The following is a 22,018-nucleotide window of genomic DNA, read 5'->3' on the forward strand; positions in this document are numbered from 1 at the left end:
TTCTATACCCATAAAGAAACTCATGTTTATTATAAAGTAACAAAAATAAATACTTTTTAACTAAGAATCAATCTGTGTATATAAATATTGGACATATAATTAGTCTGATCAACTTAGAATTCAAAATTAGCACTTGATCAAATTAGCTGCATAATGATTATTATTTGGTATGGTAGAGATACAATTATAATTACAATAAAGCATAAAACACACAACTTTGTTGTTTTTTAATAGACTTTTGTATTATGTGTCAATTTTATTAGGCAGAAATCATCACTAATTGACACAGCAAAGAGTAAAGCATAGGCAGACATTAAAAAAATCACCTTTCAAATTTGAGAAGCTTAATGTATTATAGGGAATATTTCAATGCTTCTAGTGAAATATTTCCAAAATATAATAAAAGACTTTAGCTAGAAAATGAATGTTCTTTCTATACGTAAGTGTGACCATTTAGTAATACAAGCCACAGGATGACTGCCTGAATTGCGGCCTCTTCACGTTTCACGTTCTGAGTATGAAACTATTTTCAGCTGTAGTCCAACGCCATTTGCAGTAAAATTCAGTGCTACCTCTTGATCAAGTGTCCTTTTGCTATAGCAATTTTTAAGGTAGCATTGAAACTATGATAATTTAACTGTGGGTGTAGCCTCCGTGATAATTGTGTATATCAGACACCGCTTCAGTAGCAGGTGTTAATTTCTGGGTAAATTTTGGTTGGGCTTCTTGAGAGATGATTCCTAACAGCCGCTGTTCTCTAAGTTTTTTCTGAGATTTCCAGCTTACAGGCCAAAGGGAGCAGCTCCCCAAGTGTCTATTAGGGTTCTGATGCCAGCTCTTTAGAATGATATTAATCTCTGTGCCACAGATTCATGTATTTTTTAATCTACTTCAAGAACAGAAAGGATATAATGGCCCATTAGGAAACATTAAATCCTGATCATTTCGTTAATGTTCTCGCTAATATGTGTTCTATAAAGTTGCTCACTTTTATAACTAAGAGTCTCGTGTCATGGGTTAATGAGCCACATAGCTTCTAATGTTGCACATCTGCCGTTAATCCATTCTCGGGAAAGGACTAATCTATCGCCCTAGGAGATGGATCAGAAGTCCTGTAGGGGTAAATTAACCCCCATCCTTTATTGCTGTCTTACAGATTTACAGAGCATTTTCACATACTATCATATTTGATTCCTGAAACTATTCTCTAAAGTCAGGAGGATGTGTATTATTAATCTCATTTGCTCGACAGGCCTGGCAGGGAAGCACATCATCTTCTGTATCATTGACCAAAATGAGCTGTGGGATGGGATCTCCTCTTATTGGGAAGGTCATTAGCTGACTGTGCAGTGAGGGAGGATGAGGACCAACATACAGTCCCGTCAAAACAATCGTAGGAAACCTAGTCCCAATTTTTGGATGAGGCGTCAGTGTTTCAACCAAACAGCAGCACCATGGCAGAGGAGGCAGGCAAACTCAGGCTGCTAACTTGCTCCTGGGCTTTCCCGTTACGCCTTATGTCATATTCTTTGGGTGCACCAATGTGACCAGCTTCTAGATCAGGGTCACGGTAGACGAGAAAGGTTGTTGGGCCTGTTCCATTATGCCCCATCCCTGCGTGGCCCTGTGCCTCAGGGGAGATGACTCTGCCCTCAGCTCCGGGGGGTCCTGCCTGTTGGTCTAAGGGTAAACTTGCTATCCTATCTGGTCACTGTTTCAGGAAAGGGTCTGAAACCCAACTCCTGCAAAACAGATATGTGAGAAAATCTACTGCAAGGACTAAAAATTTCCATACCTAAGACAATGCCATAATTTCTTTTTCTGGACACTGTGACGACAGCATAACAAGAAAAACAACAATAGCTAACACATGTGTAGCACTTACCATGTAGCACCAGCCACAGTTCCTGGCACCTTATGGACTTTAACTGACTTAATCCTTGCCACAACCCCTAGGTAGATGCTCTCATCCTTCTGACCTTGTAGGTGAGGAAACAGGGACCACTATATGCAGCCTGGAACTGCTGTAACCTTCCTGCCTCCAGTCCTAAATCAACACTGCGAGGTTGTCATTCTCAGTGACGTTTGAATATACTTGGGATCCACGACTTTAAATAACTTGCTTTAGTTGATAGCCAGTAAGGAGTAGGTTTGATTTTGGAAGCCAGACTGACATGGCAAAACAGAGACATGGTAGTAACCTGGGTCCTTGATGACGTCACCACATCAACCAACCTTGAAAGCTGCTTTACCTCTAAGCTTTGGGATGTGAGATGCTAAATGGCCTTAACGTCTGTGGCACTTTGAGTGAGGGTTTCTGTTCCTTGCAGCATAATAAAGTTTCCCAAGTGATGCAAGAGTCATGTTTTAGCACCAACTATGGATACAGCTGCTTGGGTTTGAGTTTTGGCCTCACGATTTTTCCCTCTGAGGGAAAGTGTCCCTTCCCTTTCTTATTTCTAAAATGGGAATGGTAATGGCACCTACTTCACATGTGTGGTGAGGATCAGATGACATAATGCACACAAAGTACTTAAAACAGTGCTCCAGGTAGAGGTGACATTCACTAACATTTAGTGAATATTAGTGATTATTTTATTATTTTAATTATCATTATTATTTTTTTATTAAGCCTTGGTCTTTTTCTAATCTGTAAAATGTGAATAACAATAAACTTATAGGGCTGTTATGATTAAATGAAACAACCCATATAAAGTGTTTAGCAGAATATCTGGCAACAGGAAATATTCAATAGATATTTGGTATATACTTTCCAATTAATTTTTTATTTTAATCAAAATAATCTACATATGATGTAAAGGTAGAATAAACGCCAAAAACTTATAACCAAAAAAAGCAGTCCTTTCTATTTTGAGTTAAATCTGTCTTAACATGTCATTTTTCTTTAAAAAAATCACATACATTAAAAAATAATGCTGTCATCTTTTACGTAAAGATTTACTCCTTCAATAAACCAGTCTGAATACAAACTTCATACTTCTTTTTTTATAAATGAAAACCAATTACAGTCTGTGCAAACTGTTACATAAGAAATGTCATACTATTGCACAAGCAATTGGTCTATTTCTAAATGACAAATGGAGACACGTCTGGCAAATTATATTGCTTGCTGATCCATAAACTTGTATAGATCAAATATGCAAGTACAAAAATTAAATATCTAATACCATATCCCTAAGGAAATATTATACTATCTGGATAAACTGAAATCTTGATCTATCAATATCTAGTGGTTGAAGTATAATTCTGGTTGAAAGAATATTAATAATAGAAACCTGATTCTACACAAATTCCAAATACATTACAATTAGTTCTAGCCCTCTCAGAACCTGCTGAAGCTTTCCACAGAAGCAATAAACTACAATTTCATTTGCATTACTAAATTTATTAGTTGAATGAGGGATTCTATATTTCAAAGTTGTAGTTAGTGACACACATAAACCATTGAAATGTTTACTTCCATCTGTTCTTGATTTGGGAGCTAACAAATATTAACCTACAAAAATTCATTTAGAGGACATTCCTACTGAGTGACGTCCAATTTATAATAGACATGCTGTGTAACAAAATGCAAACACTAATCTCAGTGATTATTAGTGACATTGTGGCTCCTCAATAAATATTTGTTTAATAGATAAGAATACAAGAATAGATAAAGTGCCCATTCAAAGTATTGCTAACTTTTTCCAATATAGACTTTTTGCTTATGGAGCGATCTATATGTTGCATTATTGGAAGGGAGAAGAAATATCAAAAAATTTTTGTTTTTAATTTGTCAACTACATAAATCTGTAGCATGTCAAAATACTGTAGTACTGTGTTTTGGATGTATTAAAAGGATTCATCTATCCAGTTCTACACGTAGCAGTTTAATGTCTACTATGTGCAAGACATTATTAAATGCTATGAGAGAGTCAAAAATGGAAACTATACCATCTTGGTCTCATTAAGATAGGGCACTAAAAAACACTTTATAAAAACTACAGTAAAGGCATATATTGTAAAGACCTAATCCACAAGGATGGAGAAATCTGAGAGGAGGCAAAGGACACACGATTTTCGAAGGTGGAAGCAAACTAATGAGCAGGAACTGATGGCAGTAGGGAAGATAGGGACAGACCTAAGTTACACTTGTAGAATCACAAAAAAGCATCAGTTACTTCTGGAAAGGAGGTGAAGAGGGGTGATTCTGAAATCAGGCAACTTGGATAGAATCTGTCTGAGAATGAGTTAGACTTCTGATGTCTTTTGCTCCTCACTACTGTGTGCCCCTTCTCCCCCAAAAGTCTGGAGATGCATTCATTAGAGAAGGAAAACAGAGGATCTTGAGCTGGCAAATGCGATGCTCAGTTGAGGGTGTATGTACCACTCTGACAATGCGGGGTTTAAGGATCAGATGCATACCAAATGATGATGCAAAGACCCCCAGCCTCTGCCCCTAATTGGTTCTCAGGATGCTGGCTCTCAGATACCTTCCCTCCAGATAGAAATTGAAAGATTCTTTTCTGGGGAATTTGATCTACTTCAAAGCAGAAAAGACAAAGACGCTGACACTTGGACTTCCCCCAACAAATGGTCCACACAAATCAATTCAGTGTAGCTCAGAGCTGAGAAGCCGCATGACGCGCTCAGCAGGGCCAATCAGGTTCTAAAGCCCTCACTCATTATCATGCACAGAAAGCCACGGATAAGAGAATTCTGAGGAAGACTTTCAAAGATAAAGACCCAATTTAACAAACAGAAAAAACAAAAAAGTAAAGTAACTTAGAGGAAAGAGATTATGCAGGGAAAAAACAAAAGCAAAACCAAAGTATTAGTAACATGCACAAAGCAAAAATAAGATGCCATTAATGCAGAAGACTCAAATAACAAAATAAGAGCCTTTGGAATCAGAAGCATAATGGCACGTGAAAATTCAGTAGAAGAATTGGAAGATATTTAGTAAATCTCACCAAAAGTAGAGTAAAAGGACAAAGAAATGGAAAATAGAGAAAAGACAAGAAACTTAGAAGACTAATCCAAAATACTCAATCAACATTTGAATGATAGAAATTCCCATTAGAAAGTGGAGGATGCGGAACATCGAAGAGAGAAAATTATCAACAAATAACTTAAGAACATTTACCAAAAATATGTCATAAACTTCCAGAAAGAGAGGGCCTGTTAAATGTCCAGCATGAAGTGCCTTGTTTGTAAAGAGCCTCACGTTTCCCAGAACTCATCCATTGCTAGGTCTCATGATGCCGTAAGGGCTCTCAGAATCTCTCAAGCCAACCATGAGTTAATGCTCTCAGCTCCTTGAAATATGAAAGACTAAACTCTGGAACTCTGGATGATCATTTAATTGTAAAATAATACACCAGTATAAGAAAAATCCCTGGACAGTATGATATTATTTAATAAGCATGTTAAAAATAAACAAGAAGGGAATTTGCCCATAATGTCATATTTATGCAACTTTTTAGAACATTCATCTTCCATATAAAAATATGATGTCCCTTCTGGGCTATTAACTTCTACCACAAAGGTGTTTCATGGTTCCCAACTGTGCCAGGTGTTGCTAATAAAAAATAGATGGTACTTAAAGCCTTTCATTCCATTTGACCAAACCATTGTTCTCAGCAACAAATGAGCCATACAAGTTCTCTAGAACTTTCAGACCCTTTAACTTTGAATTCAGAATAAAACCTTTCCTAAACAAAGTATTAAAAAAAACCAGCAGCAAGGATAATCAGCTAAACTTCCTAGATTCTTCTCATTCATCATCTATTCATTTTCACTCAACAATATTTAATTAATCCCTACTTTTGGAAGTAATGCTCCAGCTGCTAAGACTATACAGAAACAAATGAGAATTCTTGATCAAGATGGTGATTTGAACAAAAATATATACTTCAGCCCCCTCCTCAAACATCATTGAAATATCAGTAAGAATGTTAAGAAAAGTGCTAGGTGTGCAAGGATGAAGCCAGCCTTTACCTTCTAGGTGGCAGCCTAGAAGACTTTTCTGGGATATCTGATCAACTGGAGAACCAGGCCAAATCTATCCCCATAAGATGAAGGAGATAGCCAAGAAGATGCCCAGCATGTGTTAAGTTTTTAAGCAATGTCTTCTCTACCTTCTAAATATGAGACTACAACAAAGGATTATTTGACATTTGAATAAAGCCACTAAGATGGGGGACAGAGACCACAGCAAACAGGGAAAAACAAATGATGCACTTGGAAGAAAGATTCGCCCTAATGGCAAAGACAGATTTCTTTCTCCAGAAAAAACATCACTCATACCCACAGAAGGCAGAGAGAATATTTTAACCATGAAGTAACATTAAGATATTGTAAAAAGGGAAAATTTAGAGGAAAAAATTATCTTTTGGGTATTGAAATATTCAGGGATAAACAAAAAGCTTATTTAGAAATGTTAGAAAATAAAGAAATCCTCCAGAGAAACTCCAAAGAAATTTAAAAAGTTGTTCAGGAAAGGAAAAACGTCTGTATTTTACCACATCTCATCTGTGAACACCATTTTTACAGTCATAATAAAATAAACATTGAATAATAAAAATAATAAAGTAGGATAAAACAAAATATAATAAAATTCACCTTGCTAATTTGCTAGAGTAGGTGTAAAAGCCTATATTTAATGATTCTCCTGCTGAAATGGTCTGTTGATCTTAAAAGTCCAAATTAGAAAATGATATTGTTAAAAATAAAATACTTGCTTCAGAGACTACCTAGTGAAAGATGACCAAAACGGTGGATATAATGAGATTAAGTAATTGTATGACTTACTTAACTGTGGTTTTAGGTAATATATTTTTAATAAATTAAAGTAATGAATGTATGTACTGCTTGCAAGGTAGAAGCAATTAAATTTAGTAGCTCTATCATGGAACAATACCCCCGTTCCCCAGGCCCCGAAAATAATGAGTTCCTTTGGAATATATTATCCTAATGCTTCTCATTCCCATGATGCTACAGAATGAAAGGAATGAAATATTGGTGCAAATGGAGGCAATCATTAATGCTGACAATTTGATTCAGTGCAGCATAATTCCCTGTGATTTTTATTTTTAATTCTTCTTTTGTTATATGTCTTCATTGAAGTTTACATTGATATATTGTGGGGTCTTAATATTTCTTAAATTTGACTTAGGAGTCGACATGAAACAACCGTCAAAATTTCCCAGAACAAAATTCTGGGAACAAAATCTTAAATGTTGCTAAGTGGGTTCTACAACAGAACTATCTAAGAGACAAATTGAAAACCAAACTATCCAGAATTTTCAAAAATGGATCTGTGACTAATAATAGAACATCAGGGACAATTTACAAGAGTCATTAAAATCAAGTGCTAGTCTCTGACTTGTACATTGCAAAATGTAAACCATCTAGAAAACTCCAAAAGCCATATTTGGCTCAGTCATCAGTGTTCATTCTTGGTAATACAAATAAAATTACTATTAGTTTGATCAGAAAATAAATTTCCCAGGGATTTTATCTTTCTATAAACACTATCTGCATAAGAATCTAACTTTCAAGATCGTGATAAACAAACATTTGCTCCCAAAATGTCCACAGTTTCCATATTAAAATATTTTCCCAATGCTTTTGACATTCCCCCATTTTTCGGAAACATCGTAATTGTATGCTCTCCTGTCTTAAACTGAAGGATTTCTGAGTGGAATGATACCAATAATATTGGTTTAGAAGTTGTATTTTTATGTCAAATATATTACACAGCTGATATATTCAAATTCTAAAATGAGCTAATGCAACCATGGCAGAAGTGAAAATTGCATAGTTTCGTTTGATATTCTACAGTCACTCAAATTTCAACATTCTTTGGTTGCAGATCTGCAAGTGCAAAGGCACTGTGGGGACTACCCAGAGGAGTGAGGTATGGCCACTGACCTGAAGATGCTCATAATCTAGACATGAAGACAAGCACGTAAAGAACTAGATCATCAAACAAAGAAGAGTGGAAAGGGCTCTATAACACGCACACAAGCATACATGGCCGCTGTTAGCCCAGAGGGTGCATGAGTGGAATTTGAAGAGATAGATGCATCTGTGGATGGTCGCAGCTCAGTGCATGCTGTGCACATATGGGCACGGAGGGACTCTTGCATTCAGCCCTGTAAATTAGTGCTTTGGAACTGCAACAGACATATCAGCTCCAACAGGCATCCACAAGGAGGCTTCCAGGAAGAAGTGGCATTTGGATTTGGAAGAATGTGCAGCATCTCAGTTAGGGGAGAAGCCTGGGAAGGGTAGTCTGTTTCCCACTCTGGTCCATCTCTAAAAGATGGAAACAGGGCTCCAGAGACTCATTTTGAAGAAAGTTAATTTGAATAGCCAAGACGATTGTACCCTTCACATCATTTTCCCATGTAGAACCTTGCTGCACATGACTGCAAGTTTAGAGTCTCCCATTTACTCAGTGCTGAAAATAAGATTTTACTTTTATTTCAACATAGACTGAGCACAGGAGTGATAGTGAATGACCCATCCGTGGGGAGTCTCACTTGATTCGCATTTAACTGCCCGCCAAGTTTTTCAGCTGTTTGTCCATTTGAAGGACCCCTTGTGTTTCCACAACCCATAAAACCTGTAATGACTAAATTTGAGATTTTTCTAATTGAGAGTTAGAAAGCGTGACTAAAGCATACGTGGCCACAGTAAACTGTTGGATACAGGCCGTGCATTTTTGACAAATGGCTGGTTGTGCGTAGTAAGAGGGGAACATCAGACGCTGCACTGATCTGAGACTCCATTGGTCTGCTGCCATGTTTTAAAATGCCCAGATGGCCGAATCTTAACATCTATTGCATTAGAGCGGCATTATGAATCAAACTGAGAGAAAGGATTCTGGGGCCAAAGTTGGTTATAGTACAGTGATAAAAAGCTTACAACCTAAGTAATACACGGGGATTAATAAAAGGTAAATCTGGCTGGATTTAATGCTGACCTTCAACAAAATAATTTGCTTTTCAGCAACCACAGATGGGTTTCTAGGATAAAAGGCAAGCTACGTATAACTTTACAGCTAAGATAAAGGGTCAAAATGCAAACATAATATTTAGAAATAATTTGTTTCTGGCCAAGAGCACCATGGAGCAGTTAGGGTCCATAAAGTAAACGGATGGAAGACAATGGTATAAAAATATAGTATTTTTCAGTTTGAGAAATATTGTCTGATGATGATTTATTTTGCCTGTAACAGGGGAAGTCTAGCATCTTCAAACTAAGTTGAAGAACAAATCAACAACACACAAAATGACAACAAAACAGTTAATTGATTATTGTTTAAAAAATGTGCTAAGATAAATTTCTTTTCTTTTTTAAAAAACTGGGTAACCATTAAAAAACTGTTTTTTTTTTTAAAATGTGCTTCAGATAAGGTATTTGAGCTTTTTATATAGAACTTGTTATTTTTGCATCTCCATTTTCTTTGCCAAAGGTGATGATTAATAGGTGATTCAAGGTTTAAATGATACATGTCTACCAAATTGACCATTCTGATTGAATTAGGCGATTGATGGGAAAAGAGATTATATTTCTGGGCGTCTGCACAGCATTTCATAGTTCATAAAACACTTCCACATTTGAGTGAAATTATCCTGAGGCAATCCTGGAAAATATTGTTTCTCCATTTTTTTGTTAAGGAAACTACAATGCAGAGTTGTAATAGCCTGACCCAAAGCCCTGGCCTGTAGGCTGTAGACCTGGGATCGGCTTGGCCTTCAGGCTCCTTGTCTAGTGCTCTCTTTCACCCTGTGCAGCTTCTCTAAATTATTAAGTAAATTCAAGTCAAAAAAGTTGCTTCAGAGATTCTTCTCCCCCCGCTGACCCGCCACACTCCTTGAAGTTGGCTGTTTCAGAACAGTAGAGAAGTAGCCTGCTTCTAAACTACCGAAAGTCATTCTGAATTTCAAAATCACCTCCAAGCAATTAAATAACCAAGCTTTTAAAAATATCCTGCTCTAAAAATATCAAGATTCTAAGTAATAATTCATTGGTTACCTATTTTTGCACTCTGCATAGTTGGATAACTTGGAATAGCATAAAATACTATAAATTTACCTTTCTGTGGTGTTCTACCACAAAGACCACAGTTCGTGGCCAACTATTCATAATTTCAGAAATTATGAATTGCTAATAACAGCCAAACAAGTTTAAAGATTTCCCTTTAACAACACCAAATGACAGGACAAGGATGAATAAAACATGGGAAAAGAAGGTTAGACTTTTGAAGATCTTAAGTTCAACTAACAGACCCCTCCTTCTCCCCTCTCTCCCTTCCAAATGTAGAAAAGTAGGTGGAAGAGAAGCAGATATTTAGAAGCATTTGCTATAAAGGGTTCTTAATTAGTCACAGCAGTAATCATTTAAGCAGAATTGCCACAATATCAAAAGTAGTTTATTTCATTAGCACTAATTCCATTTTGAAGGGCATTGCCAATTAAAGATGTTTTTAATTGGTCATCATTCATGGTTTAGTATAGATTCTCAATGTAATTGATTCAGAATTAAAGGTATAATTATAGAGAAACTAGCATTGTGCTTTATAATAACGCAGGATATCATACTAATTTTTTTGAACTTGTTTGACCTTTTTTAAACAGCTTTTGTGCAACTATATAAAATTAATTTTCTAATTTTCAAAAAGATAGGTAGCAGAATTATTCAAATTATTGCTGTGTATCTCGAAAAAGATTTTAGGATAAATTATTAAGACATGATGTACAAATAGCCCAAGGAAGTCGCAAAGAATGCAGCACGTGTCTAATGACAACAACATATCAGGATTTATTTCTTTTTCTTTTTTTTTCTTTTGAGGAAGGTTAGCCCTGAGCTAACTACTGCCAATCTTTCTCTTTTTGCTGAGGAAGACTGGCCCTGAGCTAACATCCATGCCCATCTTCCTCTACTTTATACGTGGGACGCCTACCACAGCTTGGCTTTTGCCAACTGGTGCCATGTCCGCACCCGGTATCTGAACTGGCTAACCCTGGGCCTCCGAGAAGTGGAACGTGGGAACTTAACCGCTGCACCACTGGGCCGGCCCCAGGATTTATTTCTATGAGAGGTTAGCAGATGGCGAATGCAGAGAAATAGTTGCTCAGGACTAGTTCTTAAACTGGCAAAATCTTAGGCAATATTCTTATTCTTCAGGTAGAAAAATATGAAATTTGAACAATTGATAGGTGGCTTACTAGCTACTTGCATCATGGTCCTTCACTGGTGCTGGTTAGTGAATTGATGTCAGTCACAAGGGAAGTTTCTGGGAGAGTGCTACAGAGTTCCATCTCTTCACCTGTCTGCTTCAGCATTCTTACAATTACTTATTTCTTAAATAGAGAAATAGAAGGCAGACTCCCCCCAATTGCAGTTGAAGTAAAGTTTATGATTAGGAAATATGCTGAATCAAAATTATCCTGACATGATGTAGCCATGGGCTGAAATCTACCAAATTGCTATTTAATTGGGAAAATATAAGGTCCTATACTTGGTTGTATACAGTAGGGAACATGTAGCCTAAGAGTTTTAGGAATTAAATTTGATAGGAACTCCATACGGGTCGTTAATATAGCCTCAAAAAAGAGCAAATGTGATGTTAGGCTGAATTAATAAAAGCAAAACATCTAGAAGTGAGAGGATGATCCTGCTCTGACCTGTGCTGTAGGGACCACAGCAGGGAGCACCCGGTTCTGGAGGTGGCTCTGCAAGAGGATATAGAAAAAGGGACTCAGACGATAGACGAACTTGAAATTCTATCAATTGTGAAGCAGTTTAGTGTTGACCCTGCTGCAGCTTAGACTAAGCACTTGAGGGGAGCAGGAAAATTCTCTTGAAACATTTTAAAGCCTGTTACTTAGAAGCGAGGTTTAAGAAAACTTTTTTTGCTCTAATGGGCACCATCACACTAAAATAATACCTCCTCTATTGACTCCATCTGTGAAAATTTGGGAACTCTTTTCACTATTTTTACATTGTCCATTCTATTTTCTTTTGGTTTCCCAGTTTGTATTGATTTACTTTGTTATTTTAGACCCAATTTATGATTAAATTATATTATTACATTATTTTGGGTGTTTGAGATGAATCAACGAACAAAAACAGACGAAGATCCTTGCTCTTAAGGACCATATATTCCAGCAGTTCGGAGGTGCTGGAGGTTGGGAGGAGGGAGAGACAAACATCAAAAAGTAAACATAATAAATAAGCAAATTATTATGCATGTTAGAAAGTAACAAATGGTATAAAAAAAGAAGAAAAGGAGGAGTAGAGTTCATTGGAGTTGGAGAAGGTTTGCAATTTTAAATATGAGGTGATGAGAATAGTCATTGAAAAAGTGACATCCGAGAAAAGACATGAAGAAAGGGAGGCAGAGAGCTAGGAGGATGACTCATAGAAGAGAATACCAGGCAAAGAAAACAGCATATGTAAAGGCCCTGAGGCAGGTGTGTTCCCAGCAGATGGACCACAATGAGGCCAGTGTGGCTGGAGCAGAGTGGGCAAGTAGTAGGACAGAGGATGAGGAAAGAGACATTATGCGGAGGTTGGGAGGGAATGTTGCTATAGATCATGTAGGGCCCTACAGGCTGCTCTAAGGCCTTGGCTCTTACTCCAAGTCCAGTGGGGAGCCATGCAGAGTATTGAGTGGAGGGCCGACATGGTCTGACTTACGTTTTAAAAAGATCACTCTGGCTACAGTTTTGAAAATTGACTCTAGAGGGGCAAGAATGAAGAGATTCAGGTCAAGTTTCTTCCATTTATTCCCCAGTAAAGTAAAAAGGAAGGAATTTAACAGAGTCGTTTTGCATTTATTACACACTTTTTTTTGAGTTTACTAGGAAAAATTGTACCAGAACATATCACGGAGAAATCACTGAATTATAAGAGTAGAAAAAACCTTGAGGAATAATCTATTCCACCTTGCCTCAATCAGATATATCCCAATAGATAATTTCAGACATATATGAATCTGCTTTATGTTAGAACACTTCTAGTAAAAGCAATTTCACTTCTCCTTATAATCCACACTCCAAAGCTTCAGAGATGTCTCTTTTGGAAATTTCTTCCTTATGTCAAATTAGAATTTTTCATTCTGTGAATTACAATTTATTATTCTTTTTTCTCTCTCTTTTTTTTTTTTTTACAAAAAAAAAAACCCCTGAAACTTGGAATAAACAGTATCAAATGTAGAATCAAAAATCCAGATTTCTGATCACATAAGACTCTAGTTACAGCGGCATGCCATGTAACATTTGTCAGATCACTTCATCTCCAGGTATAAATTAAGTAACAGATGTAGCCTTCCTTTAGCTCCTAGGAAGAAATGAGCTCTATAAGTCCAAGATATAATTAGAATCATTGTTGGTATTATTCTCTCCTCATTAGAAATGAAGAATTAATTCAATCCCTTACTAGGATTTTAATTCAGCAAGATGGTGTATGTTGCCTATAGATATGAAATCTTCAGGGAACATTAAGTCATTAATTCTGAGTCAGGGGGAGAAACACTCTGAATTCACCAAAAGCTTTTAATCCAGATTTAGATCCATTCTTACTCCATTACAATGAGTGACCTTTAAGGAAAAAATCCTGACAGTAATTTAAAAGAAGTTCAACAGAACAGTTCATTATAGCTAACATAGATTCCCTATACTTTAGATGTTATATAAATCAGAGTGATGGATATATGCAGATATATATATATATATATATATATCTTTTAAAAAATATTTCTTTCATCTAGAACTATTCTTCTTAAACTGCTGGGAAATATGCTGCTTGATTTTTACAAATATCATGTGGTCTCCAATGTCATAGAAGAGAAAGTCAGAAACTATAGTGTTGACCATGACTAAGTGTTCTTAGGGTCATGCAGTCAGCAATTCCTGAGCCCCCATTTTCCCCTGAGTTCTGCTTTAAAAGCTGGGGATAGTACAAAAAAGCCACATGCCGGCCATAGCTAGCACTGTGCACAGCACAGAGTCCATGTTGACCATATCCAAATGAAGCTCTTTAGCTTCCCTCCTGCATTCCCAAGGCTTCTTATTAAAATCATTCATTCTTAGCTCCACATTCAACCTTGGATTTATTGTCAATTACTCCTTCTGCCCTTTCAAGCCCTTACCGAGTACTGTGGATCCCGTTTTCAAAGATGCCCAATATTCTTCTTTGCTCCGTGTCCAGTGACAATTTCCTGCTTCACCTTATTATTATTATCACCAACCTGGACCATCTCAACAGCCTCCTATATGGTCCCTTGCATATGGCTTCTTCTCTAATTCATTCTCCATGCTGCTCCTGTACTTATTTTCCTAAAGCTGTGCTCTTATTACTTGTTCATCAAGTGTCACTGGACCATCACCAGATGCCATGTACTGTGTTAGGGGCTGGTGATGTGAAGGTAAATATGACTTGCTCCTTTCACTGGTGGAAAAAACAATTAAGTTTGGCAGAGAGACATGTAATTAAATAATTATAATACAGTATGATTAGTGAAACATTATGTGCGTTTACAAAGTGCCATGGCAATAGGAGGAAAGGGTCAAGGCTGCCTAAAGTGAGAGGGATTAGAGAGTCTTCAGACTGGAGAAGGTGATAGTAAATCTGTGTATTGAGGGATAGGTGGGTTTGCACCAGGAAGACACTAGGGAAATGCGAATTCCAGACAGAGAGAACAATTTTGCAGGGCCGTGTAGATATGAAATATAGTGAATTTGAAGATCTCCAGTCTTTCACCATTGCTAGAGAATAAGATGTGAGTTAAGAAAGGCAGGAGAATTACCAACAGAGTCTGGGCAGGGACCTCTCTGGGTGGGTTTTGTGTGGCAGAGATGTAATTTGGACTTTATTCCATATTTCATAGATAATGTAAGTGATGGGGTAATATTTAGTTTTAAGAAGATAACTTTGGAAATTGTTCTGCTCATCTACTGGATGGGCCAGGAACTGGCAGCAAGGAGACCAGTGCGTCTGTTGCAGGCGTACAGGGAAAAGATGATTAGGGCAGTCCAGGTCAGGGAAGCAATGACAAGGGGTTAGAGAACAAAGGCCCCATTCTAGAGTCTATGACATGTACAGTTTTTACTGGAATTGGGGAGCTATTCTGTCTCTTCATTTGTCTGGTCAAGATTCTGAATCCAATCTCTTCCAATTAATGCAACTTGTTTCCTCTTTTGTTTTCTAGAATTGGTCAGATATAGCCCAAGTCATTGTGTATTTCAATGTACAGTAAACGACATGTGCTCTTTTCCTAGAGTATATTGGTCTCCTGTTTCCTTTAGGCTCACAATTTTTAAATTGGTTTCTTCAGGGCCTTAAGATTAGTTAGAGGTACTTTAGGAGTCTTGCAGGAGATGCTTAGGTGGGATGGTTACAAGACCAAGGGGCAAAGTTCTCATACCTCTATCCTATACTTCAACAAAGTCAGCCCTGTTTTTGTTTTATGTGTGTACTTCCACACAAGATTTTCTTTGAAGAAAGCTGGTTAAACAACTTTTGCTTGAGGATAGTGGGTAGGAGTTATGCAATTTTGGTTTTCATTTAGTATTGACATAAAGGAATAACCCAATAAACTTTTTGCCAAGATGTAGAGAAACGCTGGGCTGAGCTTTTGCTGTGACCATGGAGAAATACTATATATATACCATATGACTGTAAGTCACATGAAGATGAGATTTCTGGGGCCAAGTGTATATAAAGGTCAAAAGTCACAGTGGAAAGCTTGCTCTTTCCAGTCTTTCCAGATAATGCACCTGCCTCGTGTAATAAGGTGCACATTCTTACATTGTAGGGAGAAGATTATGGAATGCTTCAAAGAGAGATAAGGTGTTTTAACTTAAACATCACTTGGTCAAGATACCATTATAACACCAAGAAAATCCTCTTCCAACCAAAATTAGGTGAAGAAATTATCTCTGTCCTTACTACATAACTTGAAGAACCCAAGGAACCACAGCCACAGCTAATAAATGGAGCATTATAGTACTGATAACGTTAGGAGATACAATTTACAGGGACTAAGACTAAACGTGAGAGGTGAGAGAGAGAGAAGGAGGATGTTCAGGTCTTTCCTGAACTTCTGGCTTGTGCATCTGAATGGATAATAGTGGTCCTTAACTGAAAGAGTACACAAGAGAATGAGAAGCATAGAAGGGAAGACAATAAGATTCACTGTGAGACAAGCTGAGTAGGAAATGAATGCGGAGTATCCAGGATACAGTTAGATAAAAGAGTCCAGAGTTCAGGAGATGGTCTGGGAGGGGTATACATCAGGGAGTCATCAATATGGCATTAGTGAAAATTAATTAAGTGGATGAAATTGCTGAAGAACAATATTTGAATGAGAAGAGAAGGGCAAGGATGGAATTTTGGGCGGTCCAAAATTAAGGGAGGACAGGGAAAGAGAGCTAGTAAATAAAACTGAAGAATAAACATTAGATATATAAGAATTAAATCAGGAAAAAGTGGTTATCACCAAATCCACAGGAGGAGAGAGTTTCAAGAATAAGGGAATGACAATCAGTGTTAAACTGCAAGCAAGCGATCCTCTGCAATAATTCTTTGTATCTTCAAATGATCATAGAACAAAGCTCTAATTCTTAGCATGGAATAGGGATCCCTCCCAAATGGCATTTCTAATGTTTTTCTCACAGACCCCCAGTGTTCTTCTGTGTTTGCAAACAAAAAATCTTTGGTCTAATAGAAATTCTCTTTGCCCTTTATGAAACATGTTTTGTGCTTTTTTCTTATTGTTCCTTATACCTGAAAGCATTCTGACATGTTATCTCTGCCATTTGGGCTCCTACTTATCTTCGAAGTTTGTTGTGGCTTGACTGCAAAAATTGCCCTGTGCCTCTTACAGTATGACTTTGAAGATCTTTCCATCAAGGATCCAGCTCTTTAATTTCTATTTCTCCAGTTCTTTAATCTGGGCTGGCTTCTGGACTTGCTCGGCCAACAGAATGAGCAAAGAACACGCTAGTTCAAACCCTAGGCTTCAAGCATCCTTGAGAGGTTTCTTTCTCTTTTGGAACCCTGTTATGCCTTGAGAAAAAGCCCAGGATGGCCTTCTGGAAGATATCAGATCACCTGGAGAAGAGTCAAGTTCATTACAGGCCAGCTACCAGCAGTCCCAGAACACGTAAGAGAGCTCAGCTGAGATGCATTGAGCTGCATGTCTGACTCAGAGCTGATCACAGATGCATGAACATTTCTAACTGAGCCAGAAGATTTACTAGCTGGCCTTTAGAATCATGAACAATAACAATTGTTTATTATCTTAAGCCACCATATTTTAATGTGGATTGTCACACAGCAATTGCTATCTAATATGGTGGTCTTGCTCCTATCACATCAATTCCATGAACCCTGCCTTGATGAATCTTGCTAGGCAAACAAAACCAAAACCAAAAGCAAAGTAGTCTTTGCTTTCATAGGATGAGTGGCCTCAGATGAGGCAACAGAGGAAGACAGGACCCAGAACATGCAGTGCTTGACGGGCTATGGTGAGGATTTTAGAATTTAACATTCTCTCTCTCTTTTTTTTTTTTTGATGAAGATTAGCCCTGAGCTAACATCTGCTACCAATCCTCTTATTTTTGCTGAGTAAGATTGGCCCTAGTCTAACATCTGTGCCTGTCTTCCTCTAATTTATATGTGGGACGCCTGCCACAACATGGCTTGATAAGTGGTGTGTAGGTCTGTGCCTAGGATCCAAACCGGATGCCGAAGTGAAGTACACAAACTTAACTGCTATGCGACCAGGCTGGCCCCTTAACATTCTCAAATATCACAAATTTGCTTTTTTCCCCCTTGGATAAAATAAACAAGCTAATACAACAACAAAATCTTAAAATTATGTTTAAAGTTAAAAAGTTTTGAAATCTGGAGACAACTGGAAATCCACATGAAAAGGTTTGAGAGTCCTGTTTCCTTTAATTTGGGCCAGCACACAGTGAGAGCACCCACCTACTGCTGTACTCAGCCTCGTGGCACTGCCCCCACTCTGCTTGTTATCTAAGACATGGATTTGGAACAGTGCTTAGAATCAGAGACAATGGAATGAGCACCTCCCCCTCTTTCTCAGGTTACATTCCAGACTGGAGGCACTTACCATCCTCCAAGGTTCATCTGAGCCAGCCTTTCTACAATAACACCTGCTTCGGTGCTGAAAGCACTTCCACTAAGGAGGAGATATGGGTAATGTGAGAAAAAGAAACACAGGTTGCTACTTAGCTTCAAGCACTTCTTATAAAAAACTTTGAACTATCTACTTGAATCTGTGGAACTCTAAGAGATGTGAATGTTTTCAAAGGCTTCTAGGAGTTGGACAACTTGATCCTGTATTACAGATGGCAAGGATTATGAGTCTGATACCCTCCTGCGTTATAGCAGGGGAACAAATCGTTATCTTCATAATTTATTCCATGGCTTCTAGTTAGCATCCCAAGTCTCAGGGAACACAACGGAAATTGGTGAAGCAGTTAACAAACATAGCATCATCCTCCACCTGTGCTGAAGCAGTAACAATGGCAGTTGTTCTTGCATCTTCTCTCATAGACGCTGTGCAATGAAGCTTGTGACGTTACACTTTTCCCAGAGTGTAGCTTATTCAGACAAACTCAAGCTGCTGCCTCATCAGCGGAACGTTTTGCTTGTGTGAAATGTGTGCAGCTGTCAGGGAAAACCTTATCGCCTCTGAAAACTGAGAAACTGGCTGGGAATGCCTCTGCCACAATGCTTGGGGTCCTACCTACCCAGCTTCTGGACAATTGTCTACTCTTCATCGCTGCCAGCCAGGCAGACTGAGACAGAGACAGACACTTCCGTGGAGGCGCTGACACTGAATACCTCATGCTTTTCAGTGATGAACTTGGAAACCTTCCCAGACTGTACATCTGCCTTTGCATAATAGCTTGTACTTCAGAAAAAGAGGCTTTCAAGGGAGATAGTGAGAACAACCACATCTATTCACAGAGGGAGGGTGACATTTCTTCCTTCTTTCAGGGACAAGTGCCTGCCTTGTTAAACTCTGCCCCCGTTGTTGTAGCTGCTGGTGAATGTGTGTAGTCAGGAAGTGCCCACTTGGCACACAAGCCCCGCAGAGGGAAGCCTTGTGATGGTGCCACAGCCTGGCCAGCTCATCCAAAGGAGGCTACTTAGGATGGGTGGATGGGTCAGAAAGGGAGACCAAGCACCCTTGCGGCAAGGCCAAGGAGACGTTTCCACTCTCATCTTTCTCATCAACTTGTAGTATCTATTTTTCCTTTTCTGTTTTTGTTTGTTTGTTTGTTTTTCAGTATGATGGCCAAGTAGCCAGATGCCAATAAGGTTCTTTTGGTACTACCCAAGGAAATTGAGACAATGTATTGTAATTTTCCTTAGGGAACGGGCAGGGAATGCACAGGCCCAACTGATACTTTGTAAATCTCTTTAATGGGCTGATTTAATGATTAAATCTCACATTTATATTCAAATTTATATAATTTCAGTGTCAAAGAGACAGAGATACAGAAGAGGAAATTCTGGTGGGGCGTAGGAATTCTGGGCACCTGCGTGGGGTTAGTATGAATATCTGAACATTCTTTAAAATGTGATCTTCTGATATAAAGGTATAGTGAGCTCCAAAGAGGTCCACTTCATAAAGAAAGAGAGAGCGTCTTCTACGAGCAAGCACTTTTGGTCACTAGATATCTTATAAATAACTTTAAAATAAGTTCCCCGAAGGAAATAGATTATAGTTTCTGTTAAAATTTATTATCCCCCTCAACATTACAGAAGCAAATATAATGGCAAATAAAAGTGGGTACATAGAATGTGCAAACTAGAAAAGGAATGCATATGTTTACTATTGTTATTTTACTTATTGAAGGGGAATTAAAAACATGAAAAAAATTTAAAATAATACAAATTCTTTATTTTTAACCTTACAGTAAGGAAGGATCTTTCAATGTTCCATAATTTAATAGGAAAAACTAAGCCATTCCATAACCAAGCTATCTGAAGAATGGATGAAAATATTGGAACGTTTATTCCTGAGATAAGAAGACTTTGTAGGAGAAGATAATACACTATGCTTGTGTGTGTGTGTCTGTGTTGGGAGTGTGTGAGAGAGAGAGTGAGAGACAGACAGACAGACAGAAAGTGGACTGTTCCTTATGATTCCCTTTGTATGTACTCTCTTAGTACCCTGGTGTTTTCTTTCACAGCACTTCTAACATTTGTAATTCAATGTTTATTCTGGATACACTATATCTTCTTAAGACAAGATATACTATACATTTGTTTTATTCTCTGATATATTACCAGGGTCTTTTCCAGGGTTTAGAACAAGAAAAATGCTAAGTCCATATTTTATGAGTGAATGAATGAACGGGTTTGGACCGTAATAATATTTAGCAAACATCTACCGTGACAAACCCTATCCCAAGTATTTATGTATATTTGTATCATTTAATCTTCCCTACGATTCTGAAAAACAGATATTATCAGCTCCATTTTGTAGATGAAGAAACAAAAGCTTACAGAGACTATCTGAACCATCTCTGTCTATTTAGGTCCAAGCTATTGTTCCTTTGACAATGATGGACATCCTCTGCTGCCCATAATGGAAACAGATGCCAACTCAATGTAAGGATGGACTTTCTAAGAAATCTAACAATTCTGTAACACATTCTCTTATGAGGAACTGAATTACCTGTCATTGGAATTATGGAGTCTGCTTGACCATCTGTTAGGAACATATAATAGAGAAGATGCGAAAGGACGTTGAATTAGGAAACCTCTAATGTTCCTCTCAATGCTAAAAGTTTAATTTATTGTCTAGCCATATGCTGAAGTGGCAGAATAATATGGTTCTTCCCCCCTCTTGGTATTTTCCCCTTTTTCTTTTCCTTTTAAAGCAGATGGTTGCTATTGTACTTGCTGCCCCATGAGAAGGATGTACAGCACAACAAGCAGAAAGTCTGATATCTTTTGGCTTTTTTGTTACAGACACCTAAGCCTTCAGGGGAAGCTGGAAGCTCAGGGGCATAGACAAAATATTTGAGAGAAAGAGCAAAAAAGAGATCATGGCTCCCTCATCAGTTTGAAAAAGATAATCTGTGCTGGTGAATTAGAATTAGATGTGCAGAGGAGTAATGTGTAAAATTAGAGGAGTAAATGATAGCAAGGTACTTGATGCTTGAGAGAAAGACACCCTTTAGCATCCTTCTTGGGTAGAGCCATGTGGAAGTAGAATTACCCCAAAAAGGGTTTGAGGGGCTTGGGAATACAAGAGTCTATACCTGTTTTCAGGTAAAACCCCAGGGAGATAGAAGGATTCAGCAAAACTTTATCTGGAAGGAGTATCCAGGCATCAACTGCCAGAGAGGGCACTAGGTAACCCCAGAATGAAAGGGACATGCCAGGACCCAGGGCCTTGGACCTTCAGGAGACTCCCCAAGCTCATATACAACTCTGGGCAAGGGAAGGAACTCTGCAAGAACAAGAATAGGGGAAGAATGGGCTTGAGGGTTTGTTTTGAAACTTTAAGGCTAATCAAACCAAAGATTAAAGATTTCTTTTTAATCCCTTACTTGTCATTCCTGTGTTTTTCTTCTCCTTTTAGCTAGTTGAAATGAAAACAAATACATTTCTCCAATGAGAATAGTTTAACGTGTGTGTTCTGAATAATCCATATGTGATCTTGTGATGGAATTCACATACGAACAGGGCTAATTTGTTTATTTTGAAAGACTGTCTTCATCCATTTCTGTTAGTTGTCTTCTCTAGGTTTGGAGCCTTAGAAGAGGTAATGGTTTGGTGAAGCAGGAGAAGTGGGAGATAACATCTCTCTATTCCTTTCTCTAATAACATGCTTCTCCTGTAGGCTGAACAGACTTTGTTGTTACAGTCAGGGACCTTTGTGAAACAGACACCAAGAGTGCAAGAGATTTAATGCGGGAAATGCCTGTGAAAGATAAAGTGCAGAGGGAGC

General features: G+C 38.0%; 1 protein-coding gene and 1 long non-coding RNA gene across 5 annotated transcripts in view; one reads left to right on the top strand and one right to left on the bottom strand.

Moving 5' to 3' along the window:
- The window catches only part of NKAIN3 (sodium/potassium transporting ATPase interacting 3), a 613,676-nt gene that overhangs the window by 171,886 nt on the left and 419,772 nt on the right, over positions 1 to 22,018 (bottom strand). The window lies entirely within an intron of this gene.
- Positions 18,116 to 21,616, top strand: LOC111774939 (uncharacterized). 2 transcript variants are annotated; one of them, XR_011421253.1, is made up of 3 exons: positions 18,116 to 18,991; positions 19,533 to 19,601; positions 20,598 to 21,616. It is a non-coding gene; the product is annotated as an uncharacterized lncRNA (long non-coding RNA). The 2 variants fall into 2 exon arrangements; XR_011421254.1 differs by having other exon boundaries at positions 18,126 to 18,932.

Source organism: Equus caballus, chromosome 9, assembly GCF_041296265.1.
Source record: "Equus caballus isolate H_3958 breed thoroughbred chromosome 9, TB-T2T, whole genome shotgun sequence".
Lineage (NCBI taxonomy): Eukaryota > Metazoa > Chordata > Mammalia > Perissodactyla > Equidae > Equus > Equus caballus.